The following is a 22960-nucleotide window of genomic DNA, read 5'->3' as shown; positions in this document are numbered from 1 at the left end:
ATTTTCTATACGTGATTTTAAAAAAATAAAAATAAAAAATTCTAGTTTCTGCATACCCTTTTTTTTTTTTTTTCTTGAATATTTTCTGCAAACCGTTCATTAGGATGGCTGATTGTATTCACATTCCAGCAAACATTTAATATTGATTTGTTGACTCGTTACATGTTTGGTCCAATCAATATTAATATTATATATATATATATATATATATTTATATATATAAAAACAGAGATTTCATACGGGAGTGCATGAGGATCTACCAAGTGACGCACTCCTTGAAAAGAGAATTGAACTCTCACCACAATCTTCCAAATTGTTATTAAATACTCTTTTTTTGGGTGAATGCATCATCATTAATTTACTACTCTTTTTAGATTTTTAGATACAACATCAGTAATTTACTAATTAAACTTCAAGTAAGAGATAAGATAGAGGGATGTTAATTATTAATAACTCTTCATGACCTTTGGTCTAATTTTCTAAAAGCAAAGGTTCTTTTTTTTACCTTGACAGTCAACCATTGGGCTTGAGATTAATATTCTGCATTGAATCATTGATTGTATACATGATATAATACTGAATAGTAATAAGTAGTAGAAAAATTCTTGGTAAATTGAAAGAACTATCGTAAATTTGTTAACATTCCAAAGTAAGTTCCTATATTTGAATTTATGAGAAGTAGATGAATCCATTGGAGGTGCATTGGTCCAAGATAACTAGGCTAATCACTAATCAGGTCTCTCCCATCTTATTAACATATATCAACCTTTTTATTCCATAGACACACAAGTTTGTGACATCTTGACAAATAAAGCAAATTGTCAAAAAATTGTTTTTTGGTGCCCAATTTTTCATTTTGTTGAGGTTGGGGCACCTGCAGTTGCCACAATTGTTCCCATGGCAGCAACAATGGTGCGAGTTTTGGCACATGTGGTGGCACTCGTGGTAGCAATATCTGCTATAGTTATTACTGTGAAGGCAATCCAGAATATGATTTCTTAAATTCAGCTTTTGGAAAGGAGTATGAGTATCCATATGCATACTTATGTTTGGCAATTTACTCTGTAAATTTACAAAATGTTCTATGCATGATGAAGATTTGAAAGCTTTATGAGGGCATCCATATATATGTTCTAAGAATCACTTTACAACCATTGTGGTTTTTGGTTGATAAGTGCCTGCATATTACAAAAGGTTATTTTCATATTAGTTTGGGATACATACAAAAAATAATAGAGTATTGCTAAATTTGAATTTTGCACTAACTGTGCTCACTAGAAAATTTTCTTCATTTTAAGCATTAACAATATTTGATTAAACATTGACGTTTGGAGGACAATGGTAATTTTTATCTTTTATGTTGATGTCTATAATTTCTTTAACATTGTAAATATATTTGTCACATTACTCTTCTACAACTCATGATGAAACACTACATAGACAAAGAATACCCAGTTTTGAAATAAAAAGTATGTCCAAGGATTAGGGTTTAGTTTGAATTTAGTTTTACTAGCAAATTTTGTGGATTAACTGTGACTAACAATTGAAATATTCTCAAGTGCCACATCAAAGATAAAAACAAATTAAATATTGAATTTTTTTTTCATTTGGTTCAATGTTTCAAGACTTTTTGAATTAAAAATTTAATATTATTATTTTTCTTTGGACTTATGGTTTTTGTAAAGGCTGAGATTAATTGTGAGTGTTTGAAATGTGTATTTTGTTTTAGAAATAAGGAGAAAGAAAGAGAGACATTTTGTAACAATTTTTATTCTACAATATTACTCCAAAGTTGTTTTTTTTCCCCTCATTCCTTGAATTGAATAATCATAATGGTTATGTGTGTGCAATTTATAATTGTTGCTTTTTATAATGAACTCATTACTAACAAATTTTTATTACAATTATTCTATAATATATGTACAACATTATTTAAAATCATCTTACATAAAATATTATAATATTATCCGTGCATTGCACAGACAACTTACTAGTTTAGATAAGCCTGAGAACAGTGTTTTTCATACCAAAATAGTATATCTATACCTCTCCACATGGCATAGGAAGAATTTTTTTTTTTTTTTTTTTTTCCTGATTTGGAGGGCAAATCAGCATAATCAAAAGTCTTGTCCAACCACTGAGTAAATATTTAAGCTCAATTATGGCCTTCGTTGATGGGAGGAAAGGGGCCAAGTTCTCTTTAAGCAGCCTCTTTGACCCTTTTTTTTTTTTTTTTAGAATAAGTATGATGATATAATTTAGTATATATTAGGGAAAATTATTGAATACTCTGAAAGTACCATATATGCATACTCTCCCCTCTCACATGAATTGTAAGTTCTACCATAAATTTAATATTAATGGGTCCCACAATTATGTGAGAGGGAGGAGTGTTTATTTATGGAACTCTGAGAGTACCCAATAACTACCCATATATTAGTATATACCATTGATATGGAAAAGGCCTTGAGGGATTTTTTTTTCCCCCCTTTTTTAATTCTTGAGACCATTAATGAAAATTTTAGATCCAGAGCTAATAATTTCTAGAGTGTTGTTCACAATGATGACAATGGTACTACCTTATCAATGTAGGATGATGTTTCCATCAACCATAAGAAGAGTTGAAAATGAGAGGTGTTAGTAATTTAGTATTATTATTCCTCCAAATGCATTTATCTTAAATTTTTGATGATATTTTTTCCAGCCAAAAAAAAAAAGACATTATTGACCACATATATTTGACCCTTTTCGCTAAATGATTTTCTACTCGGTGAATAATGAAAAGCTTTTTGCTGCAAATTACATAAATTTTCTCTAGTTTAAAATTTTTTTAATTAAAACAATAAATTTTCTAATTCATTTATGAATATTTTCATATATGTATGTGAGAGAGACATTTCAAGGTTGCAGTATTTTATGAAAAGATGAATTATTGTTTTGACATCTCTTCGTCTCCTTTGTGACAATCCTAACTCATTCCGAAATAATATATTAAATTTTTTTTTAAAAGGAAATAATATATTAATTTTGCCAATATTTTATAGTCCAATATGGTTGGCTAGTTAGTTCCTCCAAGTTGCAACCGGAGGGTAATACAAAGAAGGATCTTTTTTTTTTTTTAGTATTGGAGAGGATAAAATTGAGGTAGACGGATCTGTTCAATAAGGTTAATCGTAGGCGACGGTATTAAGGAAATGGCCAAGTTATGCCCTGGACAGAGAAAATGGAAAACGAATGAACCCCCCATATTGGACGGGTTCAAATCAGACAGATGTAAAGGAGATGGGTAGTTGAGCCACACGGCATTTACGTGGCCTAAGTGGTCTCCAAGAAACCTCAAATAGAAACATCTTGCACCCCATGATTAGCCCTAGTCAACGAAATCTCTATATGGGAAGAATCTCGTAAAATACGTGTATTAATGAAGATCTTCCCTATAAGGAAACGTCTTCTTCACCAAGAAAACCAAGGTCGATTCTACACTACTATAGAAACCCAAAGCCCCCAGAAATCAAGGTACGCATAATTTACCTCAACTCTAGCACTCTAGAGTTATCAAAGTTCTCTAACTTAACATTTGGAGAGTCTTTGGCTAATACCACACCGATACTCTCTGTAGGGTTTTTCTTCTTCTTTGTTGTGCAGATTTTTTCCAAGGCATGTGAGGACCGTGCAGCTTACTGAAGATTTTCAGTATCATTAATTGCATTGTCTGTGGGAAGAGATTAGACCAAAAGCCATACTATCGCTTCCTAGACAAAAAGTTGCATGGTACTTACTCGCTCAATGGCAACCAACAATAACGAAGAGGAACCACGCACTACTGCCCTTGAAAGACAAGTACAAACCCTAGCTGCGACGGTGGAACGCCTTACTAAGTAAAACCATGACCTGGAGAAACAACTATGCCAAAGGGATACTGGGCCCAACAATCACGGAGAAGAATAAGAGGGCACGAGCGCCGAAAGACGGGACCAAAAGGACCGGAAGACTGCAATTTATCAAATTGTGACAACGATTGAAATATCCACATTTAATCTTAGCAATCTTAGCAAAATATGAAGACTTTATAAACATAACTTTGAATCACCCATAATTATTTTAATAGCTTTGACAAAATTTATAATTTAAATGTTAGGACTCTGAAGATGGACCCTACCAAAATGAAAAGAGCATATGGTCTCCAAAAAAATATATAGAGAAAATTACTCATAACATACAAACTATATTTGCTGACTTAGAAATATCTAAGTTGGTGAACGGTTACTGTGGTGAATAAAGACTATACCAATAATCATAAATGAATAGAGACTAATATATAGTGTCTGCACATGCGAGGTACAGTGCTCCGTCCCCACACAGCCACACCGTCCATCCACGCGTAAAAGACTATTAAAGTCTCTAACCAAATCCAATAAAAGTCTCTTTGATTTGTTGTTTTCAGACCAAGACTTGGCATTTCATGTTAGACAAATGAGAAAAATTAATGAAACTAGGAGATATTTTTTTTGAGAAAGTGAAACTAGGAGATATTGATAGCATAGGATATCCTACTTGTCATTGGAAGACTTCTTTTAATATTACCAAATATTGTAATTTTGTTCCTGCGAGCACAGCATCTAGAGACTTTTGCTATCGGAAGAGTTAATCAAGATTAAGTCTAGGTCTTGGGGGGTTTTTGTTTTATTTTTTCATTTTTGGGACCATTAATTGCTTAAAATTTTGGATCTAGCTGTAAGAGCTTATGCATGTTTATCACAATGGTCAGACTTCAGAGTGGTATATCAATGTGGGAAGATGTTTCCATTACTCAAGACAAAGAGAAAATGGGAGTTGTTAGTAATATTATTTTCAACTAGCATGTAACTCCATACAAAATGTATTTAAAATTAAACAAAATTTTTATTATAAAAATATAAATAATTAATCAAATTTTTTTAAAAACATGTAACACATGCATTCATGCATACGTATAAATACATTTAAAATTAAACACAATTTCTATCATAAAATATAGATAATTAGTCAAATTATTTTTGTAAAGTAAATATAATTAGTCACATATTAAAATTCTTACCTAAGTTTAATACTACTGATGATCATTTTTTTTTTTTTCGAATTTTTAATAAGATAAAACTTGTGGTGATTTTTTTTTTTTTTTTTAAGAAACATGTGATTTTTACTGAGTATATGTAATTTTTTTTAAAAAAAAACTTCATTAATATTAGATTCTTAATATTTTGCACTCATTAACTCACTTGACACAAAGATTAAAAAATTTAAGTACACACATGACACATGCTTAAGTATATAATTATGGTGTAGTGCTCACATAAATTTAGACACATGCAAAATTGGATTATAATTTCAAATTCTAATTCAACTTTCTCTAAGTTTTACCTATTAATATATATATAGATGACTTATAAATTTGAATTTTTTTTAGTTATATGATTATGTTTTTTTGGTTTATTATATTGGACTCCTCGTTTTTTACACTAAATTAACTAATTTAGCACAAAAATTTAAAAATTTAGATTAGATGAGACACGTGGCACAAAATTAAACTCTAATTGAAATTTATTTTTTACACTAAATTAACTCACATGGCACAAAATTCTAAATTTAGATTAGATGAGACACGTGACGCAAAATTAGACTCTAATTGAATTTCAATCTGAAAATAAATTGGATTTTCTCTCTGTTTTACCTATTATTATATATATATAGATGTGCTAGTGACATTATTTGACAACTGAATATAATAATCATTTTCAGCCCTTCCCTACATGATTTTCTTGGTCAATTGTTGAATAATGGTTAAGTTTGTTATCCAAATTCTCTTTCTTTTGGGATAGATTTCAAAGTAAACGCAGTACATTGTAAAGTTTCAATTGAACTTCTGACTATCCTCTAATGTGGATATATGTTATTGGAGGATCATAATTTGGTTCCCTTCAACTATTCTAATAACAGGCCCACGATGTGGAATGTCATAAATGACTTGAGTATGCCTCCATTACTTATCACCAATTTTACATTCGTCAATTTCACATATGACAGCCATTGCAAACACCTGTTACCAAAAATGTCAGTCAACTTTTGACAAACTAACTTCTTGCTTTGCTAAATAAGCAACTTGCTCTAAAATAATTTTCAATATATTGGTCAATAGTATAGCCCATTGTGGTTTGCTAATTAATTTTTCCTATTAGCAGCTGGAATTCGGGCAGGTGGGATCTACTTCTAATTTCAAAATGCTCTCACTCAGAATTGGGGGTAAACGTAAACAGACTTTGATGGGGACATAACATCTTGGGTGGCTTCCAATTAAATAGTTAATATAATATATAAAGACACTATTTGACCTAACAAACTTAAACTTATGAGTTTTGGCTCAATTATATTATATTAATCACTTACTCTTATCATTATTTATTTAATGAAAGACCTCACTCACTCGTGTATTTTTAACAAATTTATTATATTTTTATAGAAATTTTCATGAATAAGAAAAGAGTTTTTTATTTGTAGATTTAAATGGTATAGAGATGACAAAATTCCTAATAAAATTTTTAACGTTTGAATAGTGTAATCTTTGTATAATAGGTTTATATATGGAGTTTTTTATTAGTCTTGAATCAAGGACAATAGTGACAAGTACCATTATTGGGCAGATGATCTCACGCCATGTATGACAGAGACAATGACCACACGAGTCTCACATGAAACTAGAAAATATTATATTGATAGCATAGGCTATCATACTTGTCATTGGAATACTTTGATTTTTTTTTTTTTTTAACTTTCTGAATTTTTTATGATGTATTTACTTGTTTTTCCTTGGAATTTATATTGTTAAGGCTATTGAGTGAAAGAATAATTGAAAAGAGAAAAACGGAAACAGCAATATAACATGGTTTACATCTACATTGAAAAGCTCTTGACAACTATATCTTTGTTATTCATATTTTCATAAATATTAACACAATGTAGGATTTACATACAATAAAATCCTAGGCTACTCTTACACTAAACCTAGGGTTTGTTTACTTACTCTACGAGTATATGGGCTTACAAATAGTTTGGTTTTATTGGGCCATAATACTTCTAAGTTCTAACACACCCCTCAAACTTAAAATGAATCCTTCAATTTGAAATGTCTTGAATGTATAACATGACCAATCTGGAAATGCAAAAACGAACGTCGGTGATATATAGCGAATGGCCACAGTTTATTACACCATGGTTGACAGCAACTATTGAAAATTGCATCCACGCGCGAATGGAATTGGAAGTATCATATGTGGATAACGTTACTAGTGGTTGTACAACATATGGTTCACAGGATGTGTCAGTGTCTACCCTCAAAAGGCTTTATAAGATTGATCGTGGTTATGGGGTTACGTGAGATGCTTGTGCATATGAGCACACATGATCATGATGGCACGTGGTCATGCATGATGACACGTGGTCTCAAATATAAGTTTTTTTAAAAAGTTTTTTTTTTTTTGGTAACAATGGAAAATCAAAGAGTGTATGTAAAAGACTGGGTTGCCATCTTCGCCAATTGCTGGACTTCCTTGAATATGGGTTCAGGAGCAACTTTGATTTGTAAACTATGAAACATTCTCTTTTGGGTTCGGATATCTTCTAGGAGAATCTCTGCTTCCTTGGTGTCTGTATTTATGGTTGCCAGCTCATCCGCTAAATTTTTTGAGTTAACAAGTAAGATGGCTTTTCTATATCCTTCCTTCCAAGCAATATAGAGCGCTTCGCGAATAGTTAAAAGATTGCTGGTCTTCTTATTCCTCGTATGCCATGAGAAACATTCCTTCTTGGCGGACTGTCCTATGTGATTTTTAATCACAAAGGCTCCTCCATCCCAATTTGTATTGCCACGACGGTTTTTGTTTCCTATGATAATTAAAATCTGCCATCCCTTATAGCTTGAGAAATTTATGTAATCTCTTTTTTCTTGTGGGTTGTAGAAGTGTTGCTCTTGGGGAGTCATTGCTTGCATCCATTCACTCTTTAATCTTTGGATTGTGCGCAAAACTTGATGGATGTCTGGCTCTAGTCTCTCAAAAATAGCTCTATTTCTTGTCTTCCAAATTGTCCAAAGAATCGCTCCTTGTTCAGTCAATATCTCTAAATCCCCTTGACTTTTTATATTACACTTTTCAATTTGTGACTGCATCCAGTTAGCCATATCTGTTGTGTATATCAAATGAGTTCTTAGCCCTTGAGCAGAACCATACCATATAGCTCTAGCAAAGTGACATGACATGAACAGGTGATCTAGAGTTTCCTGGTCTTCTCCACAAACTGCACAAGTATCATCCGTAATTATCTGCCTCTTGGCTAATTCGGTTCTTGTAGGTAGTCCACAGTGAAGAAATTTCCACAAGAAAGTAGACACCCTAAAAGGAAACCCTGATTTCCATAGATTAAGCCAGCATTTTTTCCTTGTATGGTCATTACGATTAGTGTTTTCTTGATATAAGGCCGTTAATATCTTGTAGCCCTTTTTCACTTGATATTCTCTGCTACTAGAGAAGGGCCAGATTACCTTATCAATATTTCCAAATTTGGAGAAAGTCGTGCTCAAGATAGCTTCTGCCTCAATCCTATTATAAACTGTATTAATCAGATTGCTATTCCAGTTCCCTGATATAGGATCCATAAGGTCTTTAACTGTACCATACTGTAGTTGAAGAAGATCTAACTGGTCAGCACTCCTCGGCTTATACCAAAGGGAGTCTCTTAATCTAATGCTGTCCCCGCTTCCCACTTTCCACTTTGCTTGCACCAGTGGGGAATTCCTTGTTTGCCATATATTTTTCCACATCTTACTAGAGTTTTTAGGAACTCGATCTATTTCCCATATATTGTTGATCTTGGGGAAATATTTGCTTTTCAAGGTTTTGGCTAATAACAATTGCGGATTTTGCCCTATCCTCCAGAATTGTTTTGCTACTAAGGCTTTATTGAATGTTTCTATTTTCCTAATTCCAAGACCACCATTGCATCTTGTTTGGCAAATCTTTTCCCAAGCAATTGTATGAATCCCTTTCTTCTCAATATTATCACCCCACCAAAAATCTCGCACTATTTTGTCAATTCGATTGCAAGTATCTTTTGGAAGGAGATGTATCGACATTGTGTAAATTGGCATAGCTTGCATGACTGATTTGATCAAGGTGAGTTTGCCTGCTTGGGACAATAACTTACCTTTCTAGTTCTATAATTTACTTTGAATTCGGTCAATGATTTGATTTCCTATTTCCTTCATTTTGGTGCCTGGATCAATGAGAATCCCCAAATATTTTCCAATCTTTTTTTTTATCTGAATCTTGAACTTGTGTTGCAACTCTTCCCTTTCTTCAGAATTGCAGTTCGGACTGACAGTCATGACAGATTTGCTATCATTTATTTTTTGTCCAGACATTTTACAAAAGTTCTCCAAGACCTCTTTCAATTTTTCTGGAGTATGGTTGTTTAGTTTCATGAATAAAAGGATATTGTCAGCAAAAAATAAGTGTGATATAGGCTATAAAATAAAATAAAATAAAAAGTGGTCCATCAGCTGTAAACAATAATTCAGAAGTCTCAATAAGGAATAATAATAATCATAAAAAATAAAAAATAAGTCTCAATAATATTCTTTATATCTTGTGTTAAAGAAATATTCTTTATATCTCTAGTGGATTCTATGTATTTCATGACTGAAGAAAAAACTAAAAAAAAAAAAATATATATATATATATATATTTTTTTAAACACAAATTTCAACTGTTATGCCTACTGTGGAAATGAGTATGTGAATTTTCTTACTTTCACTCAACAATTAAGTACAATCGTAGAAATTTAAAGCTTTTAATAACATTTATTTTTAATGACAGTAGATAAAAATATGTTAAAAAAATTCAAGTTTGTTATAGTGCGGCAAGACTCATGCACCCTTGTGTTTTACGCTGCGTAGACTGACCAGAGACCAAGAGAGTATAAGCTGAATTCACCTAAGAGTAAGAGTGCACTAAGCTCAATAAGGAGTAATAAGTTCTCGATTGTAATATTTGCCTAATTGAAATCACGAGTCCACGCACAATATTGCTATTTTAATTACATGCTTAATATTATATAGTCTAGTTTAGAACAACTTGAGGATAGTGTTTAATAATTAATATATATATATACCAAATATAGTAATTTTGTTCCTGCGAGTACGGCATCTTGGAGACTTTGTTATTGGAAGAATTAAACAGGCCTCCTTTGGGCAATGTTCTCTTTCTTCATTTGATTTTCAAGCAAAATGTAAGACAGCCATTGTATATACCTGTCACCAAAAATGTAAGTCAACTTTTGACAAACTAATTAATTTCTTGTTTTCTTACATACACAACTTCCTCTAAAATGTAAGTTCAAAATTTTGGTCAACAGTACAGTGCATTGTGGTTTGCCAATTAATTTACTCTATTAGCAGCTGGAACTCAAGCAGGTGGGATCTGCTTCTAACTTCAAAATACTCTCACTTGAGATCACAGGGCCAAATACCAACCAACTTTGTTGGGGAAATAACCTATAGGGACACTATTTGACTCAAAAAACTTAAGTTTGTCAGTTTGGGTTCAACTATAGTATATTAAGTATTAACCACTTTCTTTGGTTATTCTTATCCAATATGAGACTTCACTAATTAGTGTATTCCTAACAAATTTATTATGTTTATATATTTTTATAGAATTTTTCCATGAATGAGAAAATGGTTTTTTATTTCTAGATTTGAAAGGAATAGACAAAACAAAATTCTGAATAAAATTCTTGAACATTTGAAATGACAAATCTCTCCATAAGTCATTGAGGAAAAAAAAAAGGGAAAAAAGCAAAAGTCATTATTTAATATTTTAAAATAAACTGTAATTTAAAATTTTAAAATATGAGATTTTAATTTTGAAATTGAGGATAATTTTAGAAACCTACCCTTAAGCATAGGCAGGTTAGTACACAATATTTTAATATTAATTTAACAAAATTTGGCCAAACAAATGTAAAGGGTGAAAATATTTTTTCCCTTCAAATTTAGGGTGGACTATCATTTTCCCAAACCTTAAGGAAGGGCAATGTAATTACCCATATATATTATTGTTGTTGTTGTTGTTGTTGTTGTTGTTGTTTTAGTTATTAATAATTGATTTTTCATTTTCTTTTAAGTCAACAAAAACCTTACAAATACCTTTTTTTTCTTATTTATAGAATATACATTTTTTTTAAACCTTTACATATGCTTTTTTTTTTTAATGTGAATCTTTACATATATCTTAAGTAAACTCTATATATTCCATTTCTTTAGATGTGTTAAATCATAGATTACTACTTCATAATGATAGTATCTAATTAATTTTATCATTTCTTTTTCATAATCTCATTTGTAACGTTTCTTACTATTATCATATATTTACTGGCTGATGATTTGCATAAAGGAGGTGTTAAATGTGATGTAACATCGTTCACTAGATTTTTAAAAGTAATTGTGTATGAAGATTAAAAGTAATTGGCATGCAATACTCTAACAGTGGAGAGATAGAGCAGCATAAGAGGTTGGTCACTTTGGTAAGAGAGTATATTAACATTGGAACACCTACAAGGAATTCATGGATTGATGAAATTATAGATCCTATGATAGCCAACAAATATGGTCAAGCTAAGTTGGAACTTCTGGTCAAAGTGGCTTTGCAATGCATGGCAAAAGACAAGGATGAGAGACCCAACATAAACCAAGTAGTAGAGATGCTTCTTAGAATGAGGATTAATGTTGTTGAAAAAATAATTTAGAAATTTTTTGTAATTTAAACTATGAAAACTTTTTCAAAATTGTTCTCTTTCATTCTTTTCGTTGGATGTTAAAATATAAGTCCAATAAGCTCGTGCTCATTCTAGTCATGTAATACAGTATACTTCATTTTACCTTTTACTTCACAGTTATTTGTACTTGATCTAAAACAGACTGTTATAGCCTTCCTAGACTCTCACGCATGCCTGTGTGAGAGACCGCACCCCCAGCCCATTTTTATGAAGTTGGGGCTAAACCCACGTGAATGGGTGGAGTCATGTTACTGCCTCTCAAAATAGAAGTTTGATTGATTATATTTTCCCCTTTAGATTAAAGGTTTTACAATGGAGTCGTCACTTATTTAATTATTGAAATAAATAAGAAAACCAAAATTGAAAAATTCCTCATTTTATTAATTTGAAATTGAATTTACATTGATTATAGGAAAATTACATGATTTTGGTCCTAGATACAATCTAAAATAAAGTACATGGCTTTGTTTCCTAGTTACAATCTAAAAATCGAAAATTACATGGATAAGCATTTGATCTACTAACTCTTGGTCTAAACTCGGAGGCTATGTTACAAGGTAGGAAGGTGTTAGGCACCCACCTTACCTGGTGAAACCAGTCTTCTAAACTATGGTGGCCAACATTCATATCATATCATCCAATATGTCAATCAATTTACATGTTGAATTTAATATATGTGCATGTAATAAACCCTAATTCAATTTATTAAGCATTTGATCTACTAACTCTTGGTCTAAGCTCGGAGGCTATGTTACAAGGTAGGAAGGTGTTAGGCACCCACCTTGCCTGGTGAAACCAGTCTTCTAAACTATGGTGGCCAACATTCATATCATATCATCCAATATGTCAATCAATTTACATGTTGAATTTAATATATGTGCATGTGATAAACCCTAATTCAATTTATTAAGCATTGCATTTGGATTGAAAAATAAATTCTAGTGAATGTGTGTGGATGGTGATAACCTAGATTCAAGGATTTGAAATAATTATTAAACAAACATATTTTTCATATTTTTTATGTGGATTTAAGATTAAAACTAGTGATATGCATGAACATGTGAAGAACAATCAAGAACATGTGAAGAACACATAAGAACAATTAAGAATATTCAAACATATTCAAGGGAATTTAAATAATTACTATTATACTTTAATCTTAAATTCTCATCTTGGCAACATAAACAAATAGTTAGGGAAGGGGATTATATATTCATGCAAGATCCATATGGTAGAGGAGGGGACTCTTGATGGAGGTCCTAAGGATGGAGGAAAAGAAGAGCTAGAAGAGGGAAAGTGAGTCTCACTCAATACCTTGAGTCTCAGGAAGACCAAGATATGACAAGATTACTCAACTTCACTAGAACTCAAGAGAAGAGAAGAAATGAGGTTTTTGTGTGCCTTGGAATGAAGGAAGGGAGGGGTTTATATAGTAGTGGTGAAGGAAATATGAATGGAATGTCATTTAATGAAGGTTGACAAAGAATCATGAACCTAAACCTTATTTTAGCCTTTGGGGAAATCTGATGCATTAAATGTAGAGATTGGTGGGAGTGAGGAGTAAGCTAAATTTTGGTTTTCCTGTAGCTACAGTAACAGCCTGTAAAGCCAACTTCGAATAATCATATCTGACTCAATTCTGATTGGAATTGCCTCGTTCTTATGCTCAAATTGAAGCCGCAAATGTCTAGTTTCTGGAAAAATTAACTTTATTCACAGATTCAAAATATTTGGAGAGACATCAACGAAATGGTGAGTAGAGGTCATTTGTTAGAAAATAATTTCAGCACAATTAACATTAATAGGTCTCAAATTAGTTCCCAATTAACATTAAATGGCTCCAATCACTCCTATTTCAGACTTAATTAGTTCCAAATTTACCCTAATTAAAAGATAATTTTACAAATTACTCATTGAATAATTAATGTTTATCTATCTAATTAATTAGGTGTATGCAACCTCACCATAAAATGTAGTCCTAACCAATCAAATTTTGACAAATCATTAACCCCAAATTTATTATAATTATAACCAATTGGAATCAATTGTTCATAATCACATATAGTTGGACTCAATTTGTGATAGTGCATTTCAACCATTAAAACTTGATTTGATGCTAATTTTCAATCTGATGGTCCGATTAGGGTTTATGACCAGTCGATTTGATCGTTACAACATCAAGATCATTTTGGTGAAATGAAATTAATGATCTAGTGATCAGAATAAGTATGCATATTTCCAAGGTGAAATTACCCTTTTACCCTCTATATGAGGTTAAATGCGGGTTGCAAAATGGGGTGTCAACAGCTTGAGATCATCACACAAAGCAAAAAGACACTAGTAGAAACCATGGGCCTCGGAGTCGAAATCACATGAAATTTGGCAAACTGAAGTGAAATGGCCTTCTGAGTAATAAACATTACTTTGCCATGAGGTACCCCTAAAATGGTGAATTCCTGAAAACTGCAATTTTGCCATTTATAGTCATTTTTATTTCCTTAATAACATTTTTCTCAAAATTCAGAATAAGGTCCCACTTGTTTTGGGACGACCCTTAAGGTTAGTAGTTTATGATTCTTCATTTAACTTAATTTTTCCATTTTTGGTAAATTTCGATATTTTGTCACCTAATTAGTGCAAATTAGGGTTTTAGACGTTTTTCTTAATATTTATATATTTTGTAGCTGTCAGAGGCAAATTAGACTATTATCAATAAACACAAACTTTTGTCAAATTCTTTCTTCGGTAGATTCTAGTTTATTGCCTTGTGGATTCAGGGAAACCCCTCGTGGATTTGAGATTTAATACCAGAAGCTAATAGTTTAGATTCTATTCCATCATGAGAGTATTGTGTGTGCTTTCTTCAAGTTTCTGTGACATCATCTATATTATACCACTACAACAAAAGTGGACTATGGTGATGAAACCAATCGTCACAATATATCCTTATTTCGTCACCGAATACATATGGTGACGAAATGGTGACGAAACAGTGTTCGTCACCTAAGCTCCGTCACAGAATGTATTGGTGACGAAAATGTTTCGTCACTAATAAAAAAATGATAGGTGACGAAATTTTTTCGTCACCAATAAAAAATGATAGGTGACAAAAGTTTTTCGTCACCTAATATTTTCGTCACTAAACCTTATTTTCAGTGACGGAATATTTCATCACCAAATGTTTTTTTTTTTCCAATTTCAATAGATTAGGTGACGAAGTTTTGCGTCACCCTTTTTTTTTTTTTTTTTAATTTCGATAGATCAGGTGACGAATTATTTTGTCACCAATTTCTACTTATAGTCAAATATGGCGATGAAAATTATCGTCAACAATTTTAATTTTTTTTATTAATATTCTTTACATTTACTTGCCATTACATTAAACTGCTCATTTCTAACCAAATCCATAAAAAAAACATCCATTCATTTCTAACCAAATCCATAAAAAAAAACATCCATACAATCTAAAAATGCAATAAAGATGTTCACAAAGTAATTACAACCATTTATATACAAATGATGTCTTAGCTTCCAAACTTTATAGAAAATTATTTGAGTTCAAGTAGCCTCACAAAAGCTATCTTTTTGCCACCAATCCCATATCTGCACAAGTATAAAGGAAAATACATCAATAACAAACTAAATTGCAAACCTATATCCCTAATAAGATGTACTGCAACAAAAAATACTAAATTAGTAAGATAATGCAGAAAAAGTCCACAAAATACCCAATAACAAACTAGACAAAATAATCATAGTGCAGCATCATATGAAGCCAAACTATCAAAGAAAGAAGACTCACAACATTCTCATCAAATAAAAACCAAACCCACATTACAAATCATGGAGAAATCATAAAGAATGCAAAAAAATCTCAATTTAAAACAAAACAAATAGAGTGAAATCCAAAACAAAAACCCAACCACCATCATAAACACAAACCCAACCACCACAACGAATAAAAATCTAGCCAACACTATTTAAAAAAAAAAAAAAAAAAAAAAAAAAAAAAAAAAAAAACCTAGCCACCACCATTAAACAAAAACCACAGCCACCACCATTAACACAAAACATAGCCACCACCATTAACAAAAAAACCCAGCCATCACAATAAACAAAAAACTCAGCCACCACCATAAACAAAAAACCCACCACCACTATTAAACAAAAAAACATAGCCACCACCATTAACACAAAAACCCAACCACTACCATAAATAAAAAAACCCAACCACCACCATTAAACAAAAAACACAGCCACCACCATTAACACAAACCGAGCCACTACCATAAGCAAAAATCTCACCACCGCCATTAAACAAAAAACATAGCCACCAACACAAAAACTCAGCCACTGTTATAAACCAAAAACCCAATTATCACAATAAACAAAAAGCATAGTCACCACCATTAATTAACACAAAAACCTAGCCACTATCATAAACAAAAAACCCACCACCACCATTAAACAAAAAACACAGTCACCACCATTAACATGAAAACTCAACCACTGTCATAAACAAAAAACCCAACCATCGCAATAAACAAAAAAACCCACCACTAACATTAAACAAAAAACTCAGCCACCACTATAAACAAAAAACCCACCACCACCATTAAACAAAAAACACAATCACTGCCATTAACACAAAAACACAATCACTGCCAAACAAAAAACTCATCCATCACAATAAACAAATAACCCACCACCAACATTAAACAAAAAACCCAAACACCACCATAAACACAAAAACCCAACCACATAATAAACAAAAAATCCAACCACCATTATTAACACAATCCACCGCCACCATTAAACAAAAAATCCAACCACCACCACAAACAAAAAACCCACCACCACCATTAAACAATATAGCAACATATACCATATACAAGCCTCAATACTAATGCTTTTAGGCAGGAAAATAAAACACTAACCAAGGTGTGTTCTAGTTAGTAGATGAGCTCCCTCCACTGCCACAAATGTCACTGTCACCCTTGCTCCTCAAATATTGTATGATGCAATCCATCTTCTCCTCCAGCCAAAAGTTTGCATCTTGGAGCTCTTCTACTCGATCCTCCAACTTGTAGTTTGCATCTTGGAGCTCTTCTACTCGATCCTCCAACTCATCTTGGAGCTCTTCAGGGGCCCACAGCAATAGGTTACTGACAATGATAATGAGAAAGGGACAAAATTAGTCACTCTTTGTTGTCTAAATTCAACACATAGTACGTTTAGCAAAGAAAAATTGAACACATAGTACATACGTTACACTATTGCAATTCTGGAAAGTGCAAAACCTTTACTTTTAAACAAAGAGACAAAACTTTTACTTTTAAACAAAGGGATGAAAAGATAAAAAAAGAAAGAAGAAGAGGGCAAAGGCAGTGCAGTGGTGAGAAGGGGTTGATCTATGGCTCCTAAGGCTTCATGCAATTTAAGAAGTCCTCGGTTTAAAACTCTTAGCTGATATTTTGAGGTTACTCCTATCAAATTCCTTCCTATAATTACCTACTGTGTACAATAGACACACCTTGAGAAATAGCTAGGTGGTGGAAGAGCTTAGGACCCACATTGGCCAAAAAAAGAAAAAAAAAAATCGGTTGCCCCAAGTTTTAAATATGCTTTGTGAATATATTGATTTTGGTCTGCCTTTTTATCATCATCTAAATTATTTTTCAAAAGTTAAAGCTGGAAAAGTATTTATGTCTTTAAACCGTTGTGACAAGCTTAATTATCATCTTAATTGTAAAAGAAAAAAAAAAGATTAAATCCACTTTTGCCTTTGAAATTGTTGTTGTTGCATGATACATGTCTTGTCCTGAGAGTTGATTAATTTACTTTTGTATCTTTCAGGGAATAGTTAGTGAAGAGAAAGTGGACTCCTTTAATATTCCATTGTATTACATGTCTCCCCAGGAACTAGAAGTTGCTGTGGATTGAAATGGGTATTTTAGTATAGAGAGAATGGAGGACTTACCTCCCATTCAAGAAATAATTACTAGTACCATTCCTAAAAGCCAAATAGTCGCATCTCACATGTTTCTTATGTCATGTTTTGCCAAATTTGAAAATATTGACTAAATTTTTTTGAAAGATCTGTTCCAGATTAGCAGACGAAGTAAGCACCAAAAACACACTTAAAGAATTGACTAGAACTGAAATTGTTAAACAAAGTGCACCACTTTGACTAAATATTGCTTAGTTTGAAAATGATATTAACAAGTAAACCAATGTTACTGACAAGTAAAGTAAGCACACAAAAACATAGAAACTCATAAAACAAGCATTTTGGGTACACAGAAGTCAGCCTCAAAAAAACCAAAAAAAAAAAAAAAATTCTTTAAGGTCCTAGAAAAACCCAAATTCAGTACCAAACAAAAACTAACAAAACCCACAAAAATTAAACTTAAAAATCTAACATATCAAGTCACAAAATTGCATTTATTTAATAGACACATTTATGCACACGCATGAAAGGGAAAAAAAAACTATAAAAGCAATGTCTAGAATCCATAATGATATACATAAATTTGCTGCTAAGTTTAAATATTATAAAATCAATAGGGATTGTTGTTCCATATCTCAAAAAATCAATATGGAAAGACTCATTACCTTCTCCAATCCCAAAAGCTATGTCCTAAAATCAACACCCTCTCTAATCCCAAAATCAATATCCTGCTAATCCTGGAAGAAGAAAAAATAATCCACAAAGTCACCAAGTTTAACATGAGAGAGAGAGATAGAGAGAAGAGTGATGTGAGAGAGAGAGAGCTTACCAATATTTTTGGGAGAGGTTGAGAGGCGTGGGTCTGTGTATGGGAGGAGAAAGAGGGAGTAATAGTGTTTTGTTTACACAAATAAAATAAAATAAAATAAAGTAAGGCTTACCTATAATACTTAGATGCTGTTTCTTAGATGCTATTTTTTAGATCACTCTCTTAAGATTTTATCACATGGCTTTTTTCTCATGATAGAAGTGTATTTTTAAAATTAAGTAGCCACATGGAAAAATCTTAAGAGAGGAACTTAAGTAACCGCACCTAAAATACTATACATAAATTTTACCCAATAAAAAATAATGAAAGAAAAAGAAACCTTAAAAATTTAGAACCCGCCTAGAAATTGGTCGCCGCGCGAAAAGAAATAAAAAAAAATTCACTACGTGCTGTGCACTACTCAAAACAAAAGACTGAACCTCTACTTTTAGTTTACAAACTTTGTGCTGCTTTGCTAGTCTGCTAATTCTATTTGTATACACAACCATTCAATGAGAGCCACACCTTTATTTTTTAGTTTTTAATATAGAATGAATGTGAGCCACATAACTTTGATATTCTTTTAGGCCTTGAGATTTTGTTTTACTTGCAACACTGTATATTACACTACTTTCTTCTTTTTCTTTTTTGTTGAGTGTACATTGTACTACGTACTACATCTCAAAAACATTATTATTATTATTATTATTATTATTATTATTATTATTATTATTATTATTATTATTATTATATATTACCACTACTAGTCTACTACTTGATAATTATGATTTAGCTTTGATATTCACATAATTTAGGCTTTTTTTTCTTCTTATGATAATTATGATTAGGAAAAAAAACAGTAGTTTTGATTAATTAAGTGAATAAATTTAAAAAGTACTTAATTTTTCTCTAACATTAATTCATTAATATATATATATACACAAATAAACAAATAATAAACATTTTATTTTTAAGATTACAATTCAATATATGTGATGGTCCAATTTGAAAAAAAATAATTAAATCTAAATGAAAGTATCACTAAAATATGTGGTAGTCCGTTTTTAAATTTTGCTATTTTTATTTTCTAAATATAAGATATGAAAACCCTCAAAAATCTTTTGCAAATTTTTACCAACATATTATTAGTAATAAACTTATTATATTTTTCCTTTTATAATTATAAAATAAATATTTATGACGTCACCGGTCGGACCAAAAAACTAGTAACTAGTCACTTTTTTAGCTCCTTGTTCGTATCAGTTTTTAAAACTAGACTAGACTTGCCAATTCAACCAGGAACCAATCAATGATCTGGTTTGGTTATAACTAAAAACCGAAAAATAGTAAAAAACCAAGATTAACTACGAATCGGTTGATCAACCGTGAAAACTGAAAACCAGGACAGCTCAATCGGTTTTTGAATGTTTCTATTAAGATGCCAAAATGATCCCGAAATAATAGTTGTTATAGCAATCAAAATTCATATCAAATTAAGAAATATAGGGCTGGGTTCAAGTTACACCTAATGTAACTCTAAAAAATATTACACCACCCAATAACTTATTATTGAATGTATATTTTGAAAATCTAACCGTTAGATTACATGATCTATCTATTCTTAACATAAATACCAATTTTCATGTCAATTGGATGTAGTTTACCAGTTGATCTTTAAACTCATCTTTTACGCGTTATTTTAAACTACAAAAACTTGAATTTAGACAATTGATTGATGACATGCCTATTAATCTTTGATCACCTTGAAATTTTGTAAGCATGAAAAATATATAAAGATAATGTAATCTAACGGTAGATTTGTCAAAATCCACATCGAATTAAGAAATATAGGGCTTGGTTCAAGTTATACCTGATGTAACTCTAAAAAATGTTACACCATCCAATAACTTATTATTCAATTTATATCTTCAAAATCTAACCACTGGATTACATTTTCTATATGTTCTTAACATGCATGCCAATTTTCATGTCAATCGGATGTAGTTTACCCTTTGATCTTTAAACCCATCTTTTATGCATTATTTTGGACTACAAAAACTTAAATTTAAATCAATTGATTGATAACATAACTATTAATCTTTGATCACCTTGAAATTTTGTAAGCATAAAAAATATATGAAAATAATGTAATCTAACGATAGATTTATCAAAATTCACATCGAATTAATAAATATAAGGCTTGGTTCAAGTTACACCTGATGTAACTCTAAAAAATGTTACACTATTTAGTAACTTATTATTCAATTCATATTTTGAAAATCTAACCGTTGGATTACATTTTCTATATGCTCTTAACATGCATGCCAATTTTCCTACCAATCGAATGTAGTTTACCATTTAATCTTTAAACTCATCTTGTATGCGTTATTTTAAACTACCAAAACTTAAATTTAGACAATTGATTGATGACATACCTATTAATCTTTGATCACCTTGAAATTTTGTAAGCATGGAAAATATATAAAGATAATGTAATCTAATGGTAAATTTGTCAAAATTTACATTGAATTAAGAAATATATGGCTGGGTTTAAGTTACACCTGATGTAACACTAAAAAATATTACACCACTCAATAACTTATTATTGAATTCATATTTTGAAAATCTAGCCGTTGGATTACATTTTCTATATGTTCTTAACATGCATGCCAATTTTCATACCAATCGGATGTAGTTTACAATTTGATCTTTAAACTCTATTTTTATGCATTATTTTAAACTACAAAAACGTGAATTTAAACAATTGACTGATGACATGACTATTAATCTTCGATCACCTTGAAATTTTGTAAGCATGAAAAATATATAAAGATAATGTAATCTAACGACAGATTTGTCAAAATTCACATCGAACTAAGAAATATAGGGCTGGGTTTAAGTTACACCTGATATAACTCTAAAAAATGTTATACCACCCAATAACTTATTATTGAATTCATATTTTGAAAATCTGGCCGTTGGATTACATTTTCTATATGTTCTTAACATGCATGCCAATTTTCATGCCAATCGGATGTAGTTTACAACTTGATCTTTAAACTCTATTTTTATGCATTATTTTAAACTACAAAAACGTGAATTTAAACAATTGACTGATGACATGACTATTAATCTTCGATCACCTTGAAATTTTGTAAGCATGAAAAATATATGAAGATAATGTAATCTAACGACAGATTTGTCAAAATTCACATCGAACTAAGAAATATAGGGCTGGGTTTAAGTTACACCTGATATAACTCTAAAAAATGTTATACCACCCAATAACTTATTATTGAATTCATATTTTGAAAATCTGGCCGTTGGATTACATTTTCTATATGTTCTTAACATGCATGCCAATTTTCATGCCAATTGGATGTAGTTTACAACTTGATCTTTAAACTCTATTTTTATGCATTATTTTAAACTACAAAAACTTGAATTTAAACAATTGATTGATGACATGACTATTAATCTTCGATCACCTTGAAATTTTGTAAGCAGGAAAATTATATGAAGATAATGTAATCTAACGGTAGATTTGTCAAAATCCACATCGAATTAAGAAATATAGGGCTTGGTTCAAGTTACACCTGATGTAACTCTAAAAAATGTTACACCATCCAATAACTTATTATTCAATTCATATCTTCAAAATCTAACCATTGGATTACATTTTCTATATGTTCTTAACATGCATGCCAATTTTCATGTCAATCGGATGTAGTTTACCCTTTGATCTTTAAACTCATCTTTTATGCATTATTTTGGACTACAAAAACTTGAATTTAAATCAATTGATTGATAACATAACTATTAATCTTTGATCACCTTGAAATTTTGTAAGCATAAAAAATATATGAAAATAATGTAATCTAACGATAGATTTATCAAAATTCACATCGAATTAATAAATATAGGGCTTGGTTCAAGTTACACCTGATGTAACTCTAAAAAATGTTACACTATCTAGTAACTTATTATTCAATTCGTATTTTGAAAATCTAACCGTTGGATTACATTTTCTATATGTTCTTAACATGCATGCCAATTTTCCTGCCAATCGAATGTAGTTTACCATTTAATCTTTAAACTCATCTTGTATGCGTTATTTTAAACTACCAAAACTTAAATTTAGACAATTGATTGATGACATACCTATTAATCTTTGATCACCTTGAAATTTTGTAAGCATGAAAAATATATAAAGATAATATAATCTAATGGTAAATTTGTCAAAATTTACATCGAATTAAGAAATATAGGGCTGGGTTTAAGTTACACCTGATGTAACACTAAAAAATATTACACCACCCAATAACTTATCATTGAAT

The 22960-nt window shown here is 31.1% G+C and overlaps 1 long non-coding RNA gene across 1 annotated transcript; it reads right to left on the bottom strand.

The window, feature by feature from the left end:
* Window positions 1–15348: 15348 nt before the first annotated feature.
* Window positions 15349–19068, bottom strand: LOC115982602. Its single transcript, XR_004089671.1, has 4 exons — window positions 18645–19068; window positions 18481–18552; window positions 16803–17030; window positions 15349–15468 (listed from the first exon to the last, which is right to left on the bottom strand). It is a non-coding gene; the product is annotated as an uncharacterized LOC115982602 (long non-coding RNA).
* Between the last annotated feature and the right edge of the window lie 3892 nt (window positions 19069–22960).

Source organism: Quercus lobata, chromosome 3, assembly GCF_001633185.2.
Source record: "Quercus lobata isolate SW786 chromosome 3, ValleyOak3.0 Primary Assembly, whole genome shotgun sequence".
In the NCBI taxonomy this organism is placed as follows: Eukaryota; Viridiplantae; Streptophyta; class Magnoliopsida; order Fagales; family Fagaceae; genus Quercus; species Quercus lobata.
Note: the sequence above shows the minus strand (reverse complement) of the source record. Positions and strands in the feature narration are given on the sequence as shown.